Source organism: Channa argus, chromosome 18, assembly GCF_033026475.1.
Source record: "Channa argus isolate prfri chromosome 18, Channa argus male v1.0, whole genome shotgun sequence".
Classification (NCBI taxonomy): Eukaryota; Metazoa; Chordata; class Actinopteri; order Anabantiformes; family Channidae; genus Channa; species Channa argus.
In genome coordinates this window covers 10166744-10180746 of record NC_090214.1, presented here as the reverse complement: position 1 = coordinate 10180746, position 14003 = coordinate 10166744, and positions in this window count along the sequence as shown.

Here is a 14003-nt window from a genome sequence, read left to right as displayed (position 1 = left end):
TTTGCTGAAGATTACATTTTAAATACCAGTGGCCTGGTGTAAACATTATTTGAAATGGAGCTGTGTTTCCACTGTGTGTCTGCTTACAGATACCACACCAAATACACGTATCTAACCTTATCGACTCAGGCCAAAGAGATAGCTGCAAAAATAGCCACTTTTTAAAGTTGAAAAAGAAAAAAAAAGAGAGAGAACATTAAATCGTTCATGATGGTGCGTTCGTTTCACGTAGCTAAAATGTATTTTTGTCTTTCAGCTGCACTGGAAGGTTTTTACTCTGGCTTGTTTGTCTTGATCCACATGAAACAAGCTCAAAACCGAATCAAAAGACTGATCACAACCTATAAGAACAACTTTTGACTTCACCGAAACGCAGGAGTATCATGAGATTTTGCCAGAGCTGTCAGCTGTCAGTTTTTGCAGTGCGAGCAATAAGACGTCCCATTTGCATTTTGGCCTGTTATCTCGTTACGCAGGCGCCCACGGAGTCATTTCCCCAAGAGTCGCTGTGACACAGAGACATACCCAAACTACTTGTTTTGCTACTATTTCGACAATATACACTTATCAGTAAAAACATTATTTGTTTGCACTAAAACGGTTAACAGAACTAATTCAGAACTATTATTCTGTTACTAAAACAGCGACTGAGTTGTTTAAGTAAACGTCCAGGATTTGTTATTCCTTTTATTAGGATAAAACACAAATTTATTAGTATAAAACAAAGTTTCTTAAGATGCATAGGGTGTAACATGTGCATGTCAGCTTTCTTCTGGACAAATTAATTTATAGTTTGAAATAATAATTAAAACGAGATCAACATATTTTTTTTTTTAATGTGGGTTTCTGAAAACGTTTTTGTCTGTGGTAGTTGAACTATATGCCTTTAATCAAAAAAGTTGATTTGTTTAAATGAGGTGCTAAAGAAACTGAAGATACAATCATGTATAAGACCAATGTTAAAATAGTTTTTTAACATTGGTCTTTGTGCTGAATTTCTAATCTATAAGTAAGTTTCTCTTCCCCTCCTCATGTCGCGCGCACAGCTGCAGACAGAGCTCTGGGGGACTCATGGCAGGCTTCTCAATTAGTGTAACAACACAACTACACTTTGCACTTTTATCTAAATGATAGCTTTTATTACGCTCACCATCGTGTTTCATGGCTAAAAACACCAGTCTTGCTCTGTGAAGCCAATATAATGTAAAGGTATAACAACACTCCCCCTATAAAACGTCTACAACACGTCAGGTAGTTTATCTATATATAGCCCATCACATGTATGTATGTGAACTGTCCTATACCGCCATCTGCATTTTTATTGTTCCGTTTTTGCCAACTACCAGTGGTGTGAGAACTCATTTAGGAAGTATGAGGTGTATTTGTCTGTCTCAGTTTGAGGTGGATAAATAATAGCCAAATACAGAAACAATCTGCTCACTGGCTTTTATTAAGAAACTGCAAAGACTTCACTAACGAACCTCAGCCGTTGAAGGGGAAATGACCTTGTGCAAATTGATCGAAGACTTAATGAGGTAAAAGAAAGGCAAAACTCAGCTGCTCGAAACACGAGATTTTGAGCTTTTAAAACAGCTAAAGGGAATTTTCACAAGAGATGACGGGATGTAGAGGTGCAGGATAAAAGCTTTACTCAACCAGTCTGTTGCCACAACAGTGTGTCCAACCTTACAGGATCTACAAAAAAAATAAATAAAAAAACATCCGAGGAAGCGTAATATTGAACTAATTATATATGCGAATAAATATAAGCAGTTGGGCGGCTAAATAAACACGGGAAGAGAGTTTATAATATTCTTTTAAAGTCAAGAAATAAACAGAATCGATTTATTTCGAAAGGTTCTTTATTTTAATGCTTAAATACAACATCAGCATTTAAAATCTACACAATAAAAATAATAAAAATCCCTTCCAAGAATAATCAATGTGTAAAAGGAAACCGTGAAATCTGGGTTAGTCCAAATTATTAAACTGTTCCGTGCCAGTCTAATCTGAAATAAGCCCAGATATTAAGGCTCTTAAGTACAAAATGTTAAGTACAAAATAAAATATAATAAAAGCCTATAATTAGATATTAAACTCTATATACTCACTCAGACTACTGTTTCAAACTGCATCTTTGGTATAAAATATTATGATTATTTGCGCGACAGTGTATAGCCTACCTGTTATCTGGAGACAAAAATACTAAACAACTTTGCGGTGCCCTCCTTTAATAGTTTGTAGAAAACAAAACAAAACAAAAAACCAGAAGGTCTAAAATAAAGCTCCTTAGATATCATCTATAATTTAAGTGTCAAGAAAACAATAAACACCATTATAGAAAAACACATGTTAAACAATCGTTTCAATAAAACAAACACAATGTATATCACTTTATTTTATTAGACAGCTCCCAGAGAGGTAGAAATTACATTTTTCTACTGATAAAGGATTTTTAAATTAACAATATGAATGACAGCAACAAATTTCATCCTTTGTAAAGATTTTACAATAATGAATGATTTTGAAATGGTAGACATATAATTAATAAATACACGTCTAAAAATGACAGGACATAATTATAAAGTATATTGTTTTTCTCACTTATTCAACATCTGAGTTGAGTCAAAAGTCTACTGCAGTATAAGTTTAGGCAAGAACAAAATATTATGATGAACACTGAGTGGTGTTGGAAAGCAAAACAACTCAACTAATAAAACGGATAACAAGGGGGACCAGCATCAACATTTATTAATCAAATTTGTTTTGTGGTAGAACATTATAAGCCACTCAAAATGCTGCTTATACAACACCTGACCTTACTGCTAAAAGCATACATCTAAACATGTTGCTACTTCACTATTGAGACACAAAATGTAAATGAAGCACATTAGTCAGTAAGCAACAGACCAGTGGCATGTAAACAGCTTCACCTCTGCTCTTGACATAGAGTGTAAATCTGCAGCGTTAAAGTCAAGGAACGTCATGCAAAAAGTGTCTAAAGTCCACTCACACCACATCTCATTTCCTAAAACATAATCCTTGTCACAAACATTGTCAGTGAACAAACACAGTCACAAACATCCTCTTGAAAAACTACAAATCCCACTCATCTAGATGCAAATAACAAAATGCAAAAAACTGCATTTACATTAGTCTGAAGCACCACCTGAGAAAAAAAAAATGTGACAAAAAGATGACTTCAAGTGAACGACAACAGCAGTGACTGTCTTGTGAACTTAATGCTGAACTGTGTGCAAGTTCTCGCTCTCGTACACTCACAGAGGTTAAACACTTCATACCTCCTTGCTGTCCAGCACTATCAAGTGTGTGGTCTGATGTTAACGCTTGTTTAGAGCTGTTTAAAGTCTGATGAGACTTCAGCAGACAGCCAGGTAAAAGTGCTGGTGTGGCTAACCACCAGTCCAGCCAGGAATCCTGGATCAGGGACGGGAGTCTGCCCAGATGTGCTGCACCAGAGACCAACTGTGAAGTTTGTGGCTGAAAACCCATCCACAGCTTGGCTCTCAGAATACTGAGCTAAGGATCGAAGGAAAACAAAAGCTGAAGAGAAAGCACATTTGTTTGGCCATCCCTCTTCCAGGTGGAACTGTGAAAACTCCTAAGTTTGATAAAATAAATACGAACCTGATATTAATAAACTTAGTTAAGCTAACATACAGGATTCCTGACACGAAGATGTATTTGCTTCCTGTCTGCAGTGGGTTTTCATTCGAGCTACATAGAATTAATGAGTCTCACACAAGCATGTAGTGGCCTTAATGACCAACTTCTAAAGAATAAACAAAGGAATATTATGACTCATGCTTGTGTGGATAAAGTTCTTATGTATGCTTAGCTCTCGGCTGTTTGTATATTCAGCAAACATTCCACTGTCAAATGAACAGACAAATGTTGGTAGATGATAGAAGCTGAATTCTTCTCTACAAACTGCACCTTGAAAGCCCCACCCCTCACTCTAAAATAGATCCAAACAGCCAGCAGTGACACTCACATACCATTTTGTGTTTAAAATGACAACTCCTCTTAGAGGAAGTGACAGCACTGCACAATTTAATCTGACTAGAAACACCAAACTGAGCTTTATAACAATTACTTTTTAAGCCAAAGACAACAGAAACCATGACAAGTCTGTAGCTTTTATTATAATAAGAGGAAACTAATGCATAGTGATTGAAGCCTCATTTGTTAGTGATTGTTGAGCCCACTCCCAATGAGCCACTGCCATCCTCCTCTCTCTTTCGGTTTCTCAGAATAAAGATGGAGAGTTATAAACTGCCTCCTATTGCAGGATGGTTTCACCATCCATGGTCACACAGGGGCCTTGTGGTCTGGCCTCCACCCAGAGTCGCTGGCTGTCTTTTTAGTCCCCCACCGCTTTTAGCTGCGACCTCGTGTGCGAGTTTACCCTTGTTCCATTAAGAACAAGCAATGATAAGGTATCTGCGCCTCCATGGCAATGCGGGGCTAAGAGGTAAATTGTGTGTAAGCAGTTGCACACGCATATTCACATACAGAGCTATACTTTCACAACCTGAGCAGGGCTGTGTGCTCAGGGGTGGTGGTGGTGTTGGCGGTGGGCTTGGAGCTGACACGTTTCTGCTAACAATCACATCACACACAGGGACCCACATTCCAACTTCCTGATCAACCCCCCCCCACCCCCACCTCCACCGACCGCCCTGTTTCCCTGGGATACCTCCACAATCCTCCTCCTCCCCTCACAGGTCTTGGTAGGACTGTGCAGCTGAGGTGTAGACTTTAGTGGCCAACAGCGTAACTGAATTATTCATGGAATTTTTACACCAATATGAGGTGACAAATATTAATTTTAGGAAATAAATTGTCAGTTTGAGCAGGTCTGCTTAAAAGAAATCAAATACAACATCCTGTTTAGCAATATTGTCAAATTAGGTTATAAAAATTAACAAAATTCCCAAACATCTGGATGTAGTTCATCTTCTAGTCATTTAAGTGAAACGTGTGCATTTATAGCATCTTATGTCCTCTGCTGCCCTCTAGTGGTTTCCAATTGTTTACCAATAACATTATGTCTCACTGCAGCGACTACAATTTAAATAATGTATAGAATTGCATGTCGATTTATTTAAGTTTTCTGAATACTTTCTGAATAATGCGTTACCTTTTTTTAAAATTTATTAATTTTAAAGGTGTAAGTAACGTAAATAAAAGAGAATATAACATGTATAGTAATAGGGGATGTAGTGTCTCTATGTTTGAATTATTGAATCATAAACAGATTAAATATATTCATGCTGATAGAGGGTTATAGTTTATTAATGACAATAATGTAATGGGGAAGTGTTTTGTTTTATATTGTATTTCAAGACTATAATTGTTGCAGTGCTTGCAGTGAATACTGGGCTGTATTTTAATATGACCTCAAAAATAAAAAACTAAGAAGACAACCTTGAAAGCCTAGGGCTTTATAGTTACATAAAATACAAGTTACAAAACTGTAATTTCACTGTAAGGTCCGTTGATGAGTCAGTTAGAGTAAATTAAGCCCTTAAACCTGGTGGCCATATACAGGATTATCACTGAAACATGTCATGAGCACAAACATTTATTCAAGCAGAGACACTGACACCAGCACAGACACCAAGCCACCTAGAAAGCTGAGGTAATGAGCATGGGAATCATGTGGTGTGGTCTCCTCCAACCATGGCCACATCAGAGACCCTGGTGGTCTGTGGGCCATCATGTCTCACTTCAGTGAGGTCAAAGAAACTTTAACTCGTGGCATGTCAAATACACAACTTATGACTCTGTCAAATTCTGAAATTGTGAATTAGGTATTTCCTTTGCCTCATTTTGCATCTTTGGTGTGTCTAGAGATGACCAGGAAAATAAAAGATGAAACATATTGTAGATAAAAGCCAAACCTTTCTAAACCTTAAACAGAATAAAATCTGAAACTAAGAATTGTTAAGAGTTCATCAGTCTTCAAATTTCCTTAATACATCAGGGACTAGAGCTTGGGGAGTATTGCACATGTTCATTATAGAAAATTGTACCAATGTGAAATAGCAAAATGTAAAACTTTTATAAATATATTCTTTTCTGATGACAAGTTTCTCAAGGTTAACTTATTAAAGATACACTAAGTGTTGTAGTACTGAGATTATTTTCATTTAATTCCAACATCAAGCTGAATGAATCATGTAAGGCAGTTGTTAACAGGCTAAACAAGCAATTTTAAAAGTGGAACAAGGAACTTTAAAAAGGACAAACAGAAGCATATAGTGTTTGAGAGAAATGTATCTAAGAGGGGCTACTGGGCTTATTCCAAAGACGCCCACGTCACCTGGATTTTTTGAAAACTGTCAAGAATCCGAACCCGTTGAGTACATGCTTGTGGTAAAAACATACAGGAAATTCAGTATGCAGAAAAAAATGTTCACTGGAATGTGGAGGTTGTGGGAAGATCAGGACTTCTTAAAAACTGAAAGCACAACATGAGGAGGGAGACCGCATTAAAATATATTAAACATAAAGAAAGCCACAATTGTTTCTCAACATGAATACTTTGAGGTCAGTTTTCATTTTTTTAGATCAGAAATTACGACACATATTTGGTCTTTTGCATTTTATCGAACCAGTTTATGTGAGTCTCTTACCTTTTTAAACTGATGGCTGTAATCAGCTCCAGAAGGCGAATTTGACTTCTTCTTCTGTTTTGATTTTATTGACGAGCTACTACCGCTAGGAGCATTACCGCCACCTAGTGGTGACCACATCGTCCACAAAGTCTTGATATCAGTCCAGCTTCTTGCAAATAACACGTAGGGGACTATTGCCAATACTAATAAAGGAAGGGTTCTTTATAATCCAAATATTTAATTCTTTCCTCATTCAATCTCTTCTTGAATGAATGTTAATTATTACTGTATTAGGAGCCCACTCTATCCACGACCCCTTTACTTCCTTTTATGCAGGTGTTCCTGTGGGAATGCACCAAGTGTTGAGTAGGGACGGGGAGGCGTTAATGTATTTAAAGAAATCCAACGCTTTTCATTGTTTTTGACAGATTACTTTGTTTAAAAATTTGAATCATCTTAATAGAATTAGCAACAGATTTGCTACGTTTTGACTGTCTTGATTTTTTTTAATAGGTGTAATAGAAGGCTACAGGTTATAAAGGTAGCAGTGTAACATGGGTCATTCAATGTTAGCAAAGGCACGCTGTAGCTGTACTAGTTATCCTCGCCATTCCTGACAAAATATTACAAATTGTTTTAAAGCAAAACGTTTTAAAGAGGCAGACTGCAAATCAAATGGTAAAATCAGAAACGCTATCTAGACATGTTTGTACTTTCACCGTGTAATCAGCTGTACACCTGCTGCAGGTAAAGTGCTGGACAACGCCGCTTAGGCTGTAAATTGACCTGAGAATAATATTTACACCAAAATAACGTCAAAAATCAACCCCAGAAAATATTTACACAGCTGTCCCTCATCATCCATATATGTACACTAAAAGGAATAATTGTGACACTTAAATGTCTTGGTAACGAGGAAACATTATTTCTGACTTGCAGCATGGACTGGTTTCCTGTGGGGAGAAGGCCTACCACTGTTGCTCTGCACAAGGGGAAGTGCTGTTATAAGACCGGTTGATCATGAAGGTAAGAGAAAGAAATCAATATACAATTGCGTTATTTACAAATTCATGTGCGCAGACAACTAACAGTGTTATATTTCAAGACTAATCTTACTCAAAAGCAACATGAAAATATCAAAAATCCTAAAGTTGACCTTTATGTTTCTGAATAATGTGTCAATAATGACTAGTGCTGCTCACATAACTGAGCACAAAAGCACCATGGTCTTCTCTGTACGTTTTTCGTAAAATATTGTTTTCAGAACTGCAGATAATTTCTTTCCATGTGAAGTTAGTGGGACATTGAGGTTTGTCATTCACCTGTGATTTATTTGATCCTAAAATGACTTTGGCCTACAGTACTCATTTAAACACATGGTGATGGTCCTAGCTATTCCTTAAACACAACTACAAAATGCACAGTTTTTAGTTTTTTGTCAGTTTTGGAGGATGTGCACCCTATGAGTTGGCTCTCTGGCCAAAAAACCTTCATATATAGTGGATGGCAGGCTATTAGTAGACTTGCCATATGCATTTGCTGCAGGATGCTTATAAGCAGTCCAAAAGTATGTAAAGCATTAATTTTAGTTCTTGCATTTTTATTATTAAGTTAACAGTTGATGTGAATGTAAACCAACTTTTCTAATGATACTGTTTGGGCTTGTTGGGGCCTGTTTGTGCAGTGTGTGTTTGGAGGTTGAGTTTTGAATGTGATTACAGCCTTAACTGCTCAGTCTTTTGTGCACTGACAAATGGAAAGTAAGCATAATGGTTTCTGATTCAGAAAAGTTAATGTGGCAAATTGAGAAAATTACCCAGCTTAAAGAGAGACAAGAGGAAATTGCCTTGGAAGAAATTGAGGCAAAACTGGCCATAAGAGTATTGTAGTGTAAGCTCTTGATCTAGAAACTATTTAGTAAGAAGAGGAGAAACAGAAGACAGAGCAATAGACACAAAAGGAAACCGCACATCAGAAAGCTTGAAAATATATGAGAAGGACCAATCAGCAAGAGGCAGAATTTGATATTAAGCAGATATATTGATATAAAATATCGATGGAAAGTAAATGCCCTAGAAGCTCTAAAACAAAATAGCCTCTCTAGGTTCAGAGTGCTTCTGTGGGGACAGATCAAAACTGCGAAGACTTTAACATAGGTTTAGACAACTATAAGACATGAAGTTTAGATTAGTGATATGTGACTATTTGGATTTCTCAAAGAAACGAAAAGTGACATTACGGGAGGACCAGTTTAAAATGATCATGAAGCAGCCCAATGTTTTATGAGGTGCCTGACAGTAATAGGGCCAATGCAGTGGCTGGAAAACTAGGCAAATTGAGCAGAGAGGACGAGTCCAGCTTACTCCACCGCCTGAATGTAGTGGTCGTCACTCACAACAAGACTTAAACATGTGCTTTAGTTGGTAGATAGATAGACTTTTCTTAACCATATTGTTGCATAATAAAACGTAGCATGGTCGAGCTGCGCCAGTTTGACTACTAGCATTAGTGAAATGTGCTAATGAGAACTAATCCCAACCACCCAGCTGTGCAAGCAAGACTCCAGAGGAACAAATATAGTGTTATTAGAAGACTGGGGTTCAGGTGAGGCCTGAACCCTTTTGTTGTTGTTCGCCTGAAGATGTTCAGATTGTGTTAGGCCTGTTAGTACACGGTGTGGCCATAATGGTTTATGATTATTAAATACTTTTGATCCAACATCAAATTATTTTACCAGCACTATCTGCCACTATTATATTACATGGGTGTATCTAAGATTAGGACAAGTTTTGACAAAAAAACTCCCACAGCAAATCAGTCCAAAACAAACTCAAAACAAGTCACAATTGCAGTGAACACATCCCAATCACAAAAAACACAAAGGAAAAACACATTCTGTAATTATATTTTAACAAATTCAGTGACTCAAATTACCCAAAATGCTATGACATGACTAAGCACTCATACAAAATATAGAACTTTTCACCATTTAACAAACACAAACCAAATGCAAATTCTGCATATCTACAAAAAAAACTACCTCACAGTTCACCAGCAAAAGTAACAGAAGACTGGTTTCCTTCCTTAGTAATACATAACAATTTCACAAATTTTAAGAAAAAGAAAGGAAAAAGAAGAAATGGAAGTCTAAGTACTGGGACTAGTCAAACAGTTTTGCAGACAGATAGTGAGGGTGTGTGCACCCTTTGACAGTTGCTCTGCTTTTTGTGTTTTTTGTCAAGTTAAAACATGCTTCATTTTGTAAAATGGTGTAAAGCACATTCTTATTACTTGTTTGTGATTTTCTTTTATTTTTGATCAATTTGAGTGTTGCTGCCATCCAATTCAAAATGAGCTAATGTTTTCCATGCAATTGCAAAGTGTCTCAATTTCAACATCTGATATGTTTGTTATATTGTAAATAAAAATGGATTGATGAGATTTGCAAATCATTGCATTCTGTTCTTATTTACGTTTTACACATCTTCCCAACTTTTTTGGAATTGAGGTTGTATTTCATTGATCTTCATATCCCACTTACCAAAGGTTTCTTTGGCACTGAATAGGACTTAAGTAATTAATGTCTGTTTTTGTTTTGGAATCAGTGTAGAGCAACTGCTGCATTTGGCTCCAAAAACTGCAACCTATTTAATGCCAAGGCAGTCTGCTGTTACCTATCTCTGCATGATGTCAATGCAAGTCGAGATCAAACTGGACAGAAGACTAAACGGCTCTAGTTATCACATCACTGTAAATACTGTCCATTGGGCCTGTACCAAAAAGTGGGTTGATTGGGTTAATCTCCTTTGAGCCCAATTCAGATTTCCTGGTACAATAAAGCTGACTTTAGCAGGTCTAACCTATTCTCCATAGTCCACCTGTACTGGAGCAGGTAAATTTAACAAGATTTGATTCAGGATTGGATTGGAAAATTGTAGCCATCACACAATGTCAAATTATCACAGCATAGTATTGAACAGTGTTACTATTGTTATATAGGATTATAAAGCATTTAAGGAATAGTTCTGGATCTTTCAATCTGGTTTTGAAATATCAAGTAATTTTTATAACATTTACATTAGCCATTTGGGAGGTGCTTCCAAAGCGCAAGATTTTCTGTTTTTGGTTGTTTTGTGTTTTGTTTTGTTTTTTAAGATTTAGGTCCATTAAAAGCTAAAGAATCATTCTCTTCTCAACTGTTCTTTTTTTACTATTGGGAGTGAGGCGGCTGATTTTGCAGAATTTGGTAGCTCATTCCACCATAGTCGGACCACTGAGCTGAAGATGCACTTGCATGAAAAAGCAATTTTCCTGGATTTCTGCATAAATTGGTCATGAAATGTGATATGATCTTCACCAAAGCCACACATTTCACACAATATGCTGATAGAACACAAACAGTCATGATTTTTCATGTCTTTACTGAACACAGCAGTTAAACATACAAAGTGAAGGTGGGAAAAGTGATGGGAACAGTGTTTTCATAACTGGTTAAACCACCTTTGGCAGCAATAACCTCAAGCAATCTCTTCCTGTAGCTGTGGATTAGACTTGCACGGTGTTCAGGAGGAATTTTGGACCATTCATCCTTACAGAACAATCTGTTCTTAGGATGTCTGTTGTGAACGGCTATGTTGAGGTCATTCTACAGCATTTCTATTAGCTTAAATTCTTGGCTGTAGCTGGGCCACTACAAATGGCAGATTTTGTGTCTCTGAAGTCATTCTGCTTTGATATTTACGGTCATTGTCCTGCTGAATTACCCAGCTCTTTCTGAGCTTCAGCTTGCAGACATCCACCCTGACCTTATCCTGTTGATAAAATAGCCACAGTATGATGTCAGCTACATGTAAATCAGCAGCTCTTGATTGTAGGTCTAAGATTTCCTTGGTATAAAGGAAGTTCTAAATCATACCTCCATTCTTGTTTCATTGATTGGACTGCAGGTTTGTGAACATCTGACTCCAGTCGACGTTTAGTGACAACAGAAGCCTAGTGTTACTGCTTTCAAGTTTACTCCATTCACAAACTGACACACAGTTAATTTTTTTGTGCTGCAGACTATTGTGGAGAAAAAAATATAACTTTCTTTGAAACACTAACTTTGATAGATTCCTATTCAAGTTGACTGATGGACTACTGACATTTTATGTCTCGGGTGAACTTTGAATTTCATTTTTACCAGGGAATCATGGTCTTCTATTCCCATAGTGTAGTCGCGTTCAGGGTGGAAACATTCACAAACATTCTGGAAACCAGTGACCAACATCATTTTGTATAAAGTGTAGTTTTTATTAAGACCAGCTTGAACAATTGCTTTAATCTTGATTACAAACAAGCAGTGACTGTGCTCTGCCCCTTAACACTGCAAATATTTGTAAATCTGAATTTTGACAACCCAGATAATATTGCTGATATATATTTTGAATGAGACTGAACCAATATTTGTATTTGGACTGTACATACTTTCCTAATCATCCAGTAATTTATATTGAAGACAGTGTTTAAATCCAAAATTAAGTTGATGTATTCTCATGAAATATAAAAAAAATGTCGAAAAAAGATTATACTCCGAATTTAACTTCCTAGAAGTCTTTAATAAGCCACTTGGAAATAAATGATATGGGCTGTCTCTTGTTAAGTAGTTTTTAGCTCTAATAGCAGCATGTGTTGAAATAAAACAAGCACCTTTCGGTGAGTGACATTATCCACAGTGAGGGTGTGTTTTTCCAGTTTTTGTGGATTTAAAGAGAGAAATGGGGCATGCAGCATATTGTTATTGCTATTATATGATCAAATGTTTTAGTTTTCATCCATACACAAGGCACTGATAACATCCATGTTTGTTAACACAAATGTCATACTGGAGCTTAATAAAGTACATGCTAAAATTACTCTAGTATCGCTGTGACCTCAAAGACTAGATTACATATATTTACCATAAACGTGGATGAAATTTCAGTCTTACATTAGCTAGTACCCACAGAGATGAAGAGCAGCTAGTCATTTTCAAAAAGAAGTAGCGTTGGTTTGAAGTTTGTTTGCCTGCCATTTTCATTTGTGATGTTGATCATAAAGACAGCTGCGACTTGGGCTTTTCAGACAAATGTTTTAGTCATCATACATATAGCAAGACCACAGAAACCCACAGACCCACATAGTTAAATGTTTAACTCACCAGTCAAGTAACTTTCTGTGCAGTGGAGCCTCTGACAAAACCCTGCATTCAGTTTTTAAATTCTGGGGATTGGTCTTTGTCTGTTATCTTAGAAGATTCCATGTAGGCTTTCCCTTAGTGGAAGGTCATGTGTAAATTTTCAATGTACACTATGAATGTAAAATGGTATGAAAAGCAAATAATGACACATGATTCGAACAGGAACAGGAACCCACTTCACTGACTCCCTTCAAGTATTGTACCATTGTGTATTGGTGCAACCAATCAATTTAGTCTAAAGTCGACAGAAGTAATCAGGACCTTCATGGTAAGACTTCTCAGCCAACAAGAACATCAGTGGGTCATCAGATAGGTGCACTACAGCATTCTTTATAATACTGGAAAAAGGAAAAATGGAAGTAAATAAATATGGAAATGAGTAATTGTGAAAAGAAAGTAGAAATAAACATGAAAACATCTTTACAATGTGAAAGTAACAAATGTAGAAAAATGTGCAAATACACAAATGTGGTTTCTATATTTTTTTAAAAAGCAGCACATTTATTTTCTCTTGGCGATATTCTAATGGATTTATTTTTTACATTTTTAGAGGGTTGCTCCAAAATCTCTTTACAGTCATAGGTGGCTAGTATTGGACTATCTTCATTTAGTGAGTTTAGTCAAAGTCTTAGTCTAATGAGCCACTGTGTCTCCACATTTTGTTTGTTTGTTCCACCTACTCGGTCAGTTGTTAGTACCTGCACATATCCTGTGTTGCTTAGGTTCAGGATTGACTTGGTCTTGGAGTGGGATTGTAATGGTTCCACCTCTGTTCATCTAACGAGTGTGGCTATGCATGTAGTGTTTTTACTGCTTGAAGGAAATGTGCATTCTTCCTTTCCTGTAAGTAAATGGTGAGAGTGCATAACATAACCAGAAATTTCTTTATATAGAAAAGTGATATCAGTTTACAAAAAACTAAGTGTGATGTGAGCAAGGCTGCGATCGCACACCCAACTACAGTCAGCACAAAGGAAATGTGTGTTTTTGTGAATTGCTGCAGTACCCAGTGAAAGGACATCTTACTGTGTGTGTGTATACATTATAATTTGCAGCATACTATGAACAAAGGAGCACGCACATGAGGTTTAAACTCCACTGGCATGTCAACTGGTGCGTGCATCAGTCTGTGTTTGTGGTAA